Source organism: Cynocephalus volans, chromosome 14, assembly GCF_027409185.1.
Source record: "Cynocephalus volans isolate mCynVol1 chromosome 14, mCynVol1.pri, whole genome shotgun sequence".
In the NCBI taxonomy this organism is placed as follows: domain Eukaryota; kingdom Metazoa; phylum Chordata; class Mammalia; order Dermoptera; family Cynocephalidae; genus Cynocephalus; species Cynocephalus volans.
In genome coordinates, this window is record NC_084473.1 from 65,341,622 (window position 1) to 65,354,659 (window position 13,038).

The 13,038-nt window shown below is 40.7% G+C and overlaps 1 pseudogene; it reads left to right on the top strand.

Moving 5' to 3' along the window:
* Positions 1-5,139: 5,139 nt before the first annotated feature.
* On the top strand, positions 5,140-11,128 carry LOC134362546 (transmembrane and coiled-coil domains protein 1-like; annotated as a pseudogene).
* The last annotated feature ends 1,910 nt before the right edge of the window (positions 11,129-13,038 follow it).

Here is a 13,038-nt window from a genome sequence, read left to right on the forward strand (position 1 = left end):
GGGTAACAAAATAAAGCCTCAGAGAGCCTCTCAGTCCTCCTAAACAAACCTGAGAAGCAAGAGGCCATGTTCAGTACCAATCCTATCCTCTTCTCCAAATCCCTGCTTCATTTACCTCTCCACAATGGAAAGGTAATAACTTCCAAGTTCTAGAAATGAGCTTGCATTCTGGCTCTGCCGTCTACTATTTGTGTGACAGTGGGACATTAGTTTTTTGTGTGTGTTTGTGTAAAATGGAACTAATGATAGGACCTACCTCATAAGGTTGTGAGGATTAAATGGATAATGTACAGTGTTGGCACATAGTAGGTAATCAATGGACATTTGCTCCCTTCCTTGGCAGGGAATGGTATCTGGACCCAGAGAGTAACTGGGTCATGGAGAAAGAGAAGACTGCTGGACTCTGCTCCTTGGGAGTAAGTCCCTTCCTAAACAGAAATCACTTGTACTCCTCAGGCAGAGCCGCAGTTCACAGGTAAATTTTGACTGTGAATGCTCCTGGCTTGATGAGAACTGTTCAATATTGTCTGATTTTAAGATCTGAAAAGCCTGTGGGGCTGGGGGTGTAGCACTCAATAAATAATGTTGTTAGGGATTGTTTTTCTCAAATCCACTAGCTTTTCTTTCTGAAACTCTGTCTGCTGATTACTCACATTCCTGACTTTTGAACTAGGTCTCGCCCCTTTCCACAAATGTTCCACTGAGCAAGACTTTGTGCCCCATGGAAATGCTGGTCAATCTAGCCATGTCCTGGTAACCAAAACCCTTATCCCAGGTTCTGGACAGGGTGTGGCATATGTGGTAGAATCTAAATGTTCACTTTCAGGGCCGAGCCCGTGGCGCACTGGGTAGAGTGCTGCGCTGGGAGCGCGGCGACGCTCCCGCCGCGGGTTCGGATCCTATATAAGGATGACCAGTGCACTCACTGGCTGAGTGCCGGTCACGAAAAAACGAAAAAAAATAAAAAATAAAAAAAATAAATGTTCACTTTCATAGAAGTAAGCTGCAACAAAGGGGATAAAAAAAATTGTTTAACACATTGTTAATTTCTTCTTTAGCCGGGGAGAAAGGTACTTAAAAAACACTTAGAATTGAATTAACTGGAATTTGGTCCATGGCCAAAGGGCCCTAGTACAACCATTTCCTATCTTCTCTGAGGTAATTAGTAGTTAATGGGAATTCAAATATAGCTAAAAATGGAAAGTCTTCATTTTCATAGAAGAAGCAGAAATATTAAAGACCCATGAAAATGATGGGTATAGTGTTGGGAAATAATTAGTTTCTAAAAATAGCAGCAAAAACATAATAAATAGTCTGTACTGGAAGAGATTAGTAAAGGTATCCTTAGACTTTCATTTGCTCATGTGTAAGCTCAGTTTTAATTTTAAACAAACCCATTTTTCAAGTTATGTGAGATTCTATAAAACTGTGATGACTCCTGTTTAATCTGTTTTTTATTTTGCAATTTTTGTATTGAGATATAATTCATATAATATAAAATTGGCCATTTCAAAGTAAGCAATTCAGAGGCATTTAGTACTTTCACAATGTTGTGCAAACACCAACTATTCCAAGTTCCCAAACATTTTCATCATCCCAAAAGAATCCACTATACCCTTAACCAGTTCCTTAGTCATCTTGGACTGCTATAGCAAAATACCATAGAGACTGGGTGGCTTAAACAACAGAAACTTATTTCTCACAGCTCTGGAGGTTGGGAAGTCCATGATCAGGGTGCTAGTGTAATTGGATGCTTGCTCAAGGCCATCTTCCTGGCTCTAGTGTGGCTGCCTTCTCTCTGTAAGGGAGAGAAAATGATTTCCTCCTTCATCTTTCATGAGTTCTTAGCTGGGACTCTCTGAAAAAAGGACAAATTAACAGGACAAAAACAAACAGAAGTGTAATAACATGCATACCTCTTGTATACTTGGGAGAGGACCCAGGTAGATAAATACATCTCCAGAGTAGATCTCAAAGAATTATCTTAGACTTCAGGCTTAAATACCATCATTCTCTGAAACAAAGAAAGAAAGGTGTGGGGAAAGGCCTGGCTAAGATAAGATGTCCAGGGAAAGTGCCATAAAACAAAGGTAAGTTTTGTTTCTGAGATTTAAGTTGATGCCTTCTCCACTGATTAAGTGGTTTAGTCATCCTCTTCCTGATGCAGAGAGGGAGATACTCTTACAAATAGAGATTTGCTTTATAGCTGTAAATCTCTCTTTCAAAAGGATAACTTTTTAGAACTTCCCTTGCATCTGCAGTTTCTCAAAATAACTAGCTCAAAACAATCCGTATGGCAAGAGTGGTATATTCTGGTCTTCTACAGTCATATCTTGAGGTGGTGTGTCCTTAACCCCATCATTGCCATTTCCTCACAGGCCAAGGAGAGTGCAAACTCCAGTCTCTTCTCTTATACAGACACTAATCCCATCATGAGGGCTTATTATGAACTGAATGTTTGTGTCCCCCTAAAATTCATATGTTGAAGTGCTAATTGCCAATATAGTGGTATTTGGAGGTGGGGCCTTTAGGAGGTAAATAGGTCATGAGAGTGGAGCCCTCATGAATAATATTAGTGCTTGCATAAGAGGAGAAATGAGAGAGATGATCTGTCTCTCCACCATGTGAGGATACTGCAGGAAGAGAGCAGTCCGCAAACCAGGAGACAGTCCTCACCAGTCACCAAACCTGCTGGTACCTTTATCTTGGACTTTCCAACCTCTGGAATTGTGAGAAATAAATTTCTGCTGTTTAAGCCACCCAATCTATGGTAATTTATTATAGTAGTACTAGATATTGAGACAAGGACCCACCCTCATGCCCTCATCTACATCTAATTACCTCTCAAATACTGCGCCCACTGCCCTAGCAAATATCGTCACGTTAGGGGTTAGCATTTGATCCTATGAATTTGGGGGGACACAAACATACAGTACATATACTAAGCAGTCGCTTCCCATTCTTTGATGTAAGCATTTATTACAATAAACTTCCCTCCTGGGACTGCTTTTGCAGTATCCCACAGGTTTGGGTTTAATGTGTCTTTATTTTTGTTAGTTTCAAGAAATTTTTTGGTTTCTTGTTTACTTTCTTCTTTGACCCACAGGTCATTCAGGAGCATATTGTTTAATTTCCATGTATTCATATAATTTCCTGAGTTTTGCTTGTTACTGATTTCTAGTTTTAATCCATTGTGGTCTGAGAAGATACTTGAAATGATTTCAATTTTTAAAAATCTGTTGAGACTTGATTTGTGACCTAACACTTGGTCTATCCTGGGCAATGTTCCATATGCTGATGAGAATGCATATTCTGTAATTGTTGGATGAAATGTTCTGTACATATCTGACAGGTCCAATTGTTTAAAATATGGTTTAAATCCTTGTTTCTCTGTTGACTTATTGCCTAGATGATCTGTCCAGTGCCAACAGAAGGGTGTTCAAGACCCCTACTATTATTGTATTGAGGTCTAACTCTTTCTTTAGGTCTAATAGTTTTTGTTTTATATATATGGGTGCTGCAGTGATGGGTGCATATATATGTATGATTGTTGTGTCCTCTGGCTGAATAGATTCCTTTACCATTACATAGTGGCCTACTTTGTCTCTTTTTTGGTTTTTGGTTTAAAGTATATTTTATCCTATATAAGAATAACTATTCCTACTTGTTTTTGGTTTCCATTTGGGTGGTATATGTTTTTCCTTCCCTTCCCTATTAGTTTGTGTATGTCTTTACAGGTGAGGTGAGTCTCTTGATGACAGCATATAGTTGGGTCTAGCTTTTTAATCCGATCCATCTGTGTCTTCTGAGTGGGGAGTTTAATCTATTTACATTTAGGTTTGTTACTGAAAAGTATTGTCTTACTCCTGGCATTTTATCAATTTTTGTTTGAATGTTTTAAATACCTTTTGTTTTTCCTTCCCCTTTTATTGTTTATCTTTGATGTTTGTTGACTTTTTGAGTGGAAAGATTTAGTTTCTCTTTCTCATTTGCATTTTTGTTCTTCCAGTGGGTTTTGTTTTTTTCTTGTGTATTCATGGTAGTGATTATTGTTTTTTGGATTACAGATGCAGGACTCCCTTGAGGATTTCTTGCAGAGCTAGTCATGTGGTGGTGAACTCCTGGAGTTTTTGTTTGTTGGAAAATATACTATTTCTCCCTCATTTCTAAAGGATAACCTTCCTGGGAATGGTATTCTTGGCTAGCATTTTTTTTTTTCTTTTAGTATTTTGAATATATCTTCCTATTTTCATTGGGCATGTAGAATCTCTGTTGAGAAGCCTACTGTTAGTCTGATAGGGGCTTGCTTATGGGTGACTTGCTGCTTTTATCTTGCTGCTTTTATGGTTCTTTCTTTGTCTTTGAGCTTTGCCAGTTTGGCTATAATGTGTCTTGCAGAGGATCTTTTTGGGTTGTATATAGTAGGGGTTCTTCAAGCCTCCTGGATCCAAAGGTCCATGTCTCTCCCTATACCTGGGAAATTTTCTGTTATTATTTCATTGAACATGTTTTCAATGCCTTTTCCTTCCTTCTCCCTTTCTGGAATATCCATGATTTGAATGTTTACTTAAGGGTGTCTTCTAGCTCTCTTAGATTTTCTTCATCTTTTAAAGTTCTTTTCCCTTTTTTTTTTTTTTTTGGTCTGCCTGTGTTATTTTGAAAAGACCATTTTTGAGATCATAAATTCTTCTTTTTCTATTTGTTCTAGCCTGCTGCTTAAGCTCTCAAGTTGTGTTTTATATTTCACTGAATGAATCTTTTAGTTCCACAAGTCTGTTACATTCTTTTTTAAGGTATTAATCTCTTTGTAAATTTCCTCTTTCATATGCTGGAATTTTTTTCTCATTTCATTATGTTGTCTGAGTCTTCTCATATCTCATTGAGTTTCCTTAAGATTATTGTTTGGAATTCCTTCTCAGTCATTTTAATGGTTTTCCTGCTCTCTAGGGTCTGTTATCTAAGAATTACTGTATTCTTTTGGTGGTGTCATATTTTCTTTCTTTTTTTTATATATTTCCAGTATCTCTGTGTTCATGTCTGGTCATCTCCTAGAGCAGTTGCTTTCTCTATTACTCTGGAGTGAGTTTTGAGGAAAGAAACTTCTTTTTCCAGTCTCCACTGGTGTCTCTCCTTGTGTCAATGCAGTCAAGTGGCTGGCGGATCATCTGCACAGTGGCTATGGTTGCTATTGTCGTGGTGAGCCACATTTGTGGAAGCCATGGCTATGGCAGTGGCTGTGGTTGGCCGCCAACCACACATGGAAGTGGTGTTTTCAGCATGCTCCTGTCTTCTGCCAGGTGGGGGGCACTGCCCACGGCTCCTGCCTAGGACACTGTGAGTGCTCCTGCCTTCTGCTATGTCATGGGAGCTTCCCACAGCTCCTGCTTAGGACCCCTTGCATGCTCTTGCCTTCTGCCAGGCAGTGTGGCTGCCCATGGATCTAAATATATCTTCTATGGAGGAGAAATTCAAGGTGTCCTACAGGCAGTTACTCTGTCTTCTGTGTGCCCCAGCTCCTTTGTCATATCATCACATTAATTGTGATTCATTTGTTTTCATAGCAAGACATGATAAGAAAGAAAATAAAGCAGAATAAGGTAGAAGGGCACTGGGGACACAGAATTATTTTAGAAAGGATTAGCAGAGATATACTCTTTGAGGTGACATTTGAACAAAGATATGAATGAAATGAGAGTTGGGCCATCTAAGGATGTGGGGAAATGTTCCAAGCAGAAGGAGCAGCACACACCAAGACCCTGAGCTGGGAATGAGGTTAGCATGATGCAAAAGGAAAAAGGTGACCACAGTGGCAGAAATGGAATGATTAAGGGAGAGTGCCGTGGGAGAGAGTGATAGAGATTAACAGGTCAGGCCATGCAGAGCTTTTCAGGTCAGCACTGCCATGTTAGATTTGCCTTGAACAAATGGTTCAATGGCTAAAGAATAAGTGTGAAAACATTCATGTTATACTTAAATTAGTGATTATATAATTTAATTGCTTCTTCTATCCTTTCTTCCTTCGATTTCTTATCTATCTTTTCTTTCTTTTCTTCCCTTCCTTCCTTCTTTCCTTTCTGTCCTTTTCTTTATTGCTTTTCTCTCTTTTTATTTGTCTTTTCTGCTAACAGGATCTAGACCACATCTTCTTTACCTGTGATTAACCCAGCACCTGGCACATGGAAGGTACACAAATGATACTTTTTTGAATGAGGGTAAATTGAGACCCAGAAAGGAAAAGTACAATTTTCAATGCCACATAAATAGTTAGTGGCAGAACCAGAGCCTGATCTATTTCCAGTTCATTTTCTGCTACTTTACCACATCAGTAGCACAGAATCAAAAACAGATCCAAAGAATTTTACAATTAGTGTGTGTGGCTTATTGTTTCCTGTTTCAGAATCCAAGTACAGTCTAGTCACACAATCACACAGTTAAGACATTAGCATAAAAGTACTTATTGTTTCACTAAGTTAAGATGACAGGTTTCGTGGTGACAGTGAGCATCAAAGATACACAGTGCTGAGGATTGAATTGTTTCCCCCCAAGTCCATGTATTAGAAATTTAACCCCCACTGTGACAGTGTTAAAAGGGTGGGAAATCCTATTATGGTAATTGAAAGGTTATTAGATTGTGAGGATCATGCCCTAGGAAATGGATAAATAAATTGATGGTTTAATGGGGGTCATGGTCATGTTTGTGAGGGATTTAAAAAGATAGCACATGAAGAGGTTAGCCTCTCTCTGCTTCTGCCATTTCACCGTGGGTTACCCTGAGTCACTGTAGAGTTACCACCAAGAAAAGTCCCTCACCAGATGTGTTCCCTGGACTTTGGACTTCCCAGCCTCTGAAACTGTAAGAAATTAATTCTATTTATTTAAACATTATCGAGTTTCATGTATTTTGTTATAAGCAACAGAAATGAAATAATACAGAAAATTGGTATCAGAGAAGTGAGGTGTTGCTTATAACAAATACTTGAAAATGTGGAAGTGGCTTTGGAATTGGGTACTGGCCAGAGGCTGGAAGTATTTGGAGAAACAGGGTAGGAAAAGCCTAGATGCTGGTGAGGAGAGTTTAGAATGTTTTAGAGACTGTTTAAATTATGGTGACCAGAATGCTGATAGAAATACACAGAGTAAAGGCCATACTGAGAATATCTCAGATGGAAATGAGAAGTTTATGGGAAACTGGGGCAATGATCACCCTTGTTATGAACTGGTAAGGAATCTGGCTGCATTCTGTGCATGCCTAAAAGCTTTATGGAATGTGAAACTTAAAGGTGCTGAACCAGGGTATTTTTCAGAAGAAATTTCTAGTCAGCAAAGCATTCAGGAAGCTGCATGGCTACTTGCAACAGCTTATGCTGTGCTATGGCATAAGAGGCATGATGTAAAGCCAGAGTTTATAATTCAAAAGAAAGAAGAGGGCAAAAAATTGGAAAACTTTCAGCCTGGCCAGGTACAGAGTGAAAGAGAGGAAACCAATGGTGTAGACCAGCTACCATTTGCTAAGATTAGTACAGAAGAAAGGGATTGTCAAGAGAAGGAAAAAAGACCTTGAAGGCACTTCAGATATCTGTCTTTTCGATCATAGGCCCAGAGGCCTAGAGAGATAGAATGCTTCCAGGGAACAGGCCCAAAATGCCCTCCATGGGCTCACTGCCAAGGACTACCTCAGGATGATGTTCCCTGCACCAGTACCCTGGCTGGTTTGGTTGTTCCAGCTATGGCTAAGTTGGCTCCGGGTGTGACTGGACCCACAGCTTTGTAAGATACAAGCTGAAAGCCTTGGCAGTGTCCATGTGATGTTAAGTTTGTACTCTCATAGAATACCAGAGCGTTGGAGGCTAGGGAGCCTCCACTCCAATTTCAAAAGATGTATGGAAAAACCTGGGAACCTAGGAAGATATCTGTCACAAGGATGGAGTCACTGTAGGCAGCTTTCACTAGAGCAATGCTGAGCAGAAATGTGGGGTCAGAGTTGCAAAAGAAAACCCCCACCAGTGCTACATCTAGTGGAGCTGTGAGGGCAGGACCACCATGGAGAACCCAGAATTGTGGAGATACCAGTGTGGAACACCAGCCTGGGAGAGTTAAAGTATGGCCAGAGACCAGGAAATCTATAGAAGCCGGGCTTTCCCAGGACTTGAGGGCCCAACCCCTGCACCAGTATGCAGAAGACATTGAACATAGAGTCAAGGTACATGATTCACCAACTTTAACATTTAATGCCTGCTCTGCTGTGTTTTGGACTTTCTGTTACCCCATTCTTTTTGCCTATTTCTCCCATTTTGAATGGGAATATGTACCCTATGCTTGTCCCACCATTGTACCTTGGAAGCATTTAATTTATTTTGATTTCACAGATGGATTTTGGACTTTTGAGCTGAAATGAGTTAAAACTTTGGGGAAGAAATGAATGTATTTACCTGCAAGAAGAACATAAACTTTGGGTACCATGGACAGAATGCTGAGGATTGGAATCCTGTCCCCCAAACCCCATGTATTAGAAACTTAACCCCCTCTGTGACAGTGTTAAGAGGGTGGGAAAAATAATATTATTGTAATTGAAAGGTGGGGCTTTGAAGAGGTAATTAGATTGTGAGTCCCATGGATTAATAAGTTGATGATTTAATGGTGTTCATGGATGTAGTTTTGAGGGCTTTAAAAGCCAAGCACATGAAGAGGTTAGTTTCTCTCTTGCTTCTGCCTTTTTCTCAGTGTGATACCTGCATTGCTGAAGTCACCACCAAAAAGGGCCTCACCAGATGTATTCCCTGGACTTTGGACTTCCCAGCCTCCTAAACTGTAAGTAATAATTTTTTTTTTTTTTTTTTTTTTTTTTACAAATTACCCAGTTTCAGGTATTTCTGTTATAAGCAACAGAGAGAGATAATACACACCATGTTGTAAAGAAGAAGAGGGTGTGTTGCGTGTGGGATAGAGGGGCTGGACTAGCAGTACAGTGTCCTGTGTTAGGGAAGAATATTTGGTTGCAACCCTTCATTAATGAGGAGAGGAGAGATAAGGGCAAAATATTGTCACAAGAATGCTAAGTTTTCAAAGTAGACAATGCAAATGCAGAAGCCAGAAAGCAGATAGAATCAGAACATACACTGTCTGGAATGACCCACAACGCTCTGGAGTACTTTAATGTGATTGGCCAAGGCTTGATGTATCTCTTCCAGCAACAGTGCAGTAAGGTCGATGGTGTCTCTGTACAATGTGCAGCAAACTCAAGCTGATCCAGAACCTGAAATGGATCTGGAAAGCCAGAACATATGTGCTGAGATAGATGGTATCCCCACCCACCCCATAGCTCTGAATTGAGCCCTGCAGGAAATCTGAGTGCCACGCAAGATGAAGAAAGAGAGACAAGTTTTTATAGTAAGTGGAGCAAGCCAGAGGCCCCAAAGGGAAGTCTCCAGATCAGTAGGAAATCTGGCCAGGAGAAGGTAGCTGTCATGCAATCAAGCCAGCCTAGGTCTTTATCTATGTGATGCTCCTACCAGCTCAGCACACTTGTTCAGACCTCTAGTGCCGTGGCTACTTCCTCTTCACCCCTGAAGTTTCATTAATAAAAATCACTGACAAATTTAGATCAATATGAAGAAAAGACATAAGAGATTTTATTATCTAACATGCCAGGAAGGGGGCAAAGCACGGGGAAATCACAAGAGAGTAATGTCCCAATTTACGGTGGGGCTACAGAAGCTTATATACCAGTGTTCATGAGAAAGAAGGTGGGGGAGGTCCAAGCCCCAGAACAATGACCTGAGACCAGGTTTTTCTGAAGCTCTGGGGGGAGGTGTTGTCACAGGTGAAAGAAGGAGGTCAGAAGTTAAAAGTTAAGTAGAGACACCTTATGTGCAGATGCAAATACTTCAGGTACTCCCACAGATTCCCTCAAAAAGGAAGATGGTAGCCAAAGCAAAAGAAGCCTGGCTATTCACATTTGCAGATGCAAATTTCTTTACACACACACACACACACACACACACACACACACACACACACACACACACACACACACACACAAACAGCCTTCTAGCCAATCCTGTTTTTCTAGTCTTTCTGAATTAGCTATTTTAAAATATGTTGAAGAAATATATTTTGGGGCTGAAATATTTTGCTTTTCCATACCACTAACACTGATGGTAGCATCCACATGGACTCTGTGTGTGGACCACCAGATGCTCAGTGCACAAAGCTACTGCTCCCTTGCAGCAGAAGATCAAGACACAGACCAGATTGAGACTGTATAAACAGCCCAGATGATGATGTTGACAAATACTCAAAGCTTGCCACCAGTGCAGGCAAGCAGGAGGCTGCCCACATCAAACAGGCCTTTTCAAAGAAGAACCAGAAATTTATCCAAACCATCTTTCAGCTACAGAAGAACTTGAACATGTTAAATCAAACTAAAATTTGGCCTGAGAAAGCCTTCGTACTCACATACTCATACCAGAGCTCTTACTACCAATTGCAACCTAACTTACTACATAAACAAATTGAAAACCTAACTTAGAAGTGTGCTTCTGAAACAGTAGCTGAATCTTAGCCAATCACAGCAGCCATACTTCAATCACTCAGTCAGCCAACTGTTTAAGGCAAATGACAAGCTGTAACCAATACAGCTGTTTCTGTACCTCACTTCTGTTTTCTGTACATCACCCCTTTTTCTGTCTATAAATCTTAACTGAACACACGGCAGCAGTGGAGTCACTCTGAATCTGTTCTAATTCTAGGGACTGCCCAATTCGTAAACTGTTTTTCCTTTTTCTTTTCTTTGCTCAGTTAAACTGTGTTAAATTTAATTGCCTTAAGTTTTTCTTTTAAGGAACACTACCACCAGAAGTTTGGGGAGGTGGAACAGAATGAGATCCTGTGACAACCAAAGGACATCTTCAGTGACATGCACCAGGGTGTAAAGGATGTGGGAGCAAAGGTGACTGGCTTCAGTGGGAATGTGTGCAATGGCATCAAAGGTGGATTTTCTGACTTCTCCTAGGCCACTCATTCAGTGGTGGGAGCTATGGTCTCAAAGTCCAGAATCACCTCACTGATTTGGAACAAATTTTGCAGTGCAGAGGACATCTCTAACCTTATGTCACAAAGAATCATGTAATTTTAGAACTGGAAGGCACATTAGAGGTTATGACAAAACTGAATTCCAGAGAAGGTAAACAAGTTGTACACCATCACACAGATAAATTAAGTTATCTATGAAGTTGGTGAAGGGTCAAATGGATACAAAATAAAAAGTTTCAAAGCAGGGTAGAAATGTGAACCCAGTACTGTAGGCTTCCAGCCTAGTGCTGAATCCTCCTCACCCAACTGAAGGTAGAATGGTGGAATGTATAACTGGGTGCAAATAACCATCAACTAGCATGCTGAATTGGTAAAGCAGATTTGAAGGCCCAGGAATTGATCCAGTGGACAGAATCTGGGCCACTGCTAGTGCTTTGCATGGCTTTGGGCAAACTAGAAAATGGTGCCCCTTCCACTGGGTAGACTCAGGCCACAGAAAGGCTATCAGCTTGGCATGAGACATGTGAGCTGAGCTTCAGTCCCCACATGCCTTCTTGGCTGGATGCCTTCTTGACTGGATCCTTGTGGCATGTGCCTCGCACAGACTCTCCCAGCAGTCTGGCATGGTGAGAAGTTTCAGGGAAGCCTGAGTAGACCGAAGGATAGTGCAGGGTGGTTCATACTAGCAGGAAGTTGACTAATTTTTCAATATCTGTGGTTCCAGGAAGTGTCAGTTTGCACCCCAAATACCTCTCCCACTCATGGTTTGTAAAATTTTCCTACAGAGGGTCAGTCCTGAGGTTCACAGCTTTATCGCCATAATAAATTGAAAACATCCCTTGTAAAACAACTAGTAATAGCTAGAATTAGAGAAGGTGAGATGTGGAGGCACAGTTTATCATAGTGAAAAACTGAAAGTAGCATAATATCTATCAGTAGGGTACTATATCAAGAAATCATGGTATACAATGATATACATGATACACAATGTATATCCATACAATGGAACACAATTCAGCAACTAAAAAGGATGATGTTAATCTATTATATATGTAATGGCATAGAAAGGATATCACATTGATAAGTGAATGAATACATGCATGTGTATATATACACTCCTATATATGTATTAAATTTATATGTAAATATATATGTATAAAATCTCCCCTTTCCCTGATTTGTTACTTCATTGGAGTACAAAATGAGGTCACATTTCTGTTACTACTTAGAGTAAATGCCACTGAGCCTACACGTCAGCCCCTTAAGGGAATTTTCCTTTTGTTTTTACAGTACCTTCCTGGAATAAGTCCAGGATCCTCCAAGACACTTTTGCATCCTAAGCCCTGTTCTGTTTGTTCTTGTGTAGCTAATGGAGTCATAACTCAGATGTACCCCATTGAAGTTGGAAGACTCTACATCTGCTGCATGACTTGGTTCCTCCAGGATGTATAGCTGAGCTCTGTGGCTGTCATTCATTGCTTAAGCCATGAAACACAGAGACTCACCAGAAGCCTCTCTTCTCTGTCTTTGTCTCATACCAGAATGCATCTCTCCCTTATATTGTATGCAAAGAACAAGTTCTGGTTGCTTTCCTGGCTGGAGGTGGAGCTGAGGCTGCTGCCTAGAACGTGGAGCTCCAACACACTGCCACGCCTTCTCTCACTGCCTCTACCATCAGCAGTCAGGAAAGAGAAGGAACATCTGGCCATGCAACCATCTTGCCTCTTTAAGTTCAGGGTAGTTCTCTTCTACCACCAGATGTTCCACACAGCCTCTGCCTGCTGCATACCCCAAGATCTTTCCTCCTACATACCCAAGGCCTACCCATTTGTAGTCTAGGTATGACTGAGATAAAGAATAACCACTGTCTTGTCCTCATGGGTTCCAGCAGACAGTCTCCCCAGGGAAAATAATCTGAATTTGGAATCCTTCCAAGGCATGGCTTGTCTTCTACCTGGTTTCTTTGATACATATATGTAGAGAATGCTCTAACAAACCATGCACACC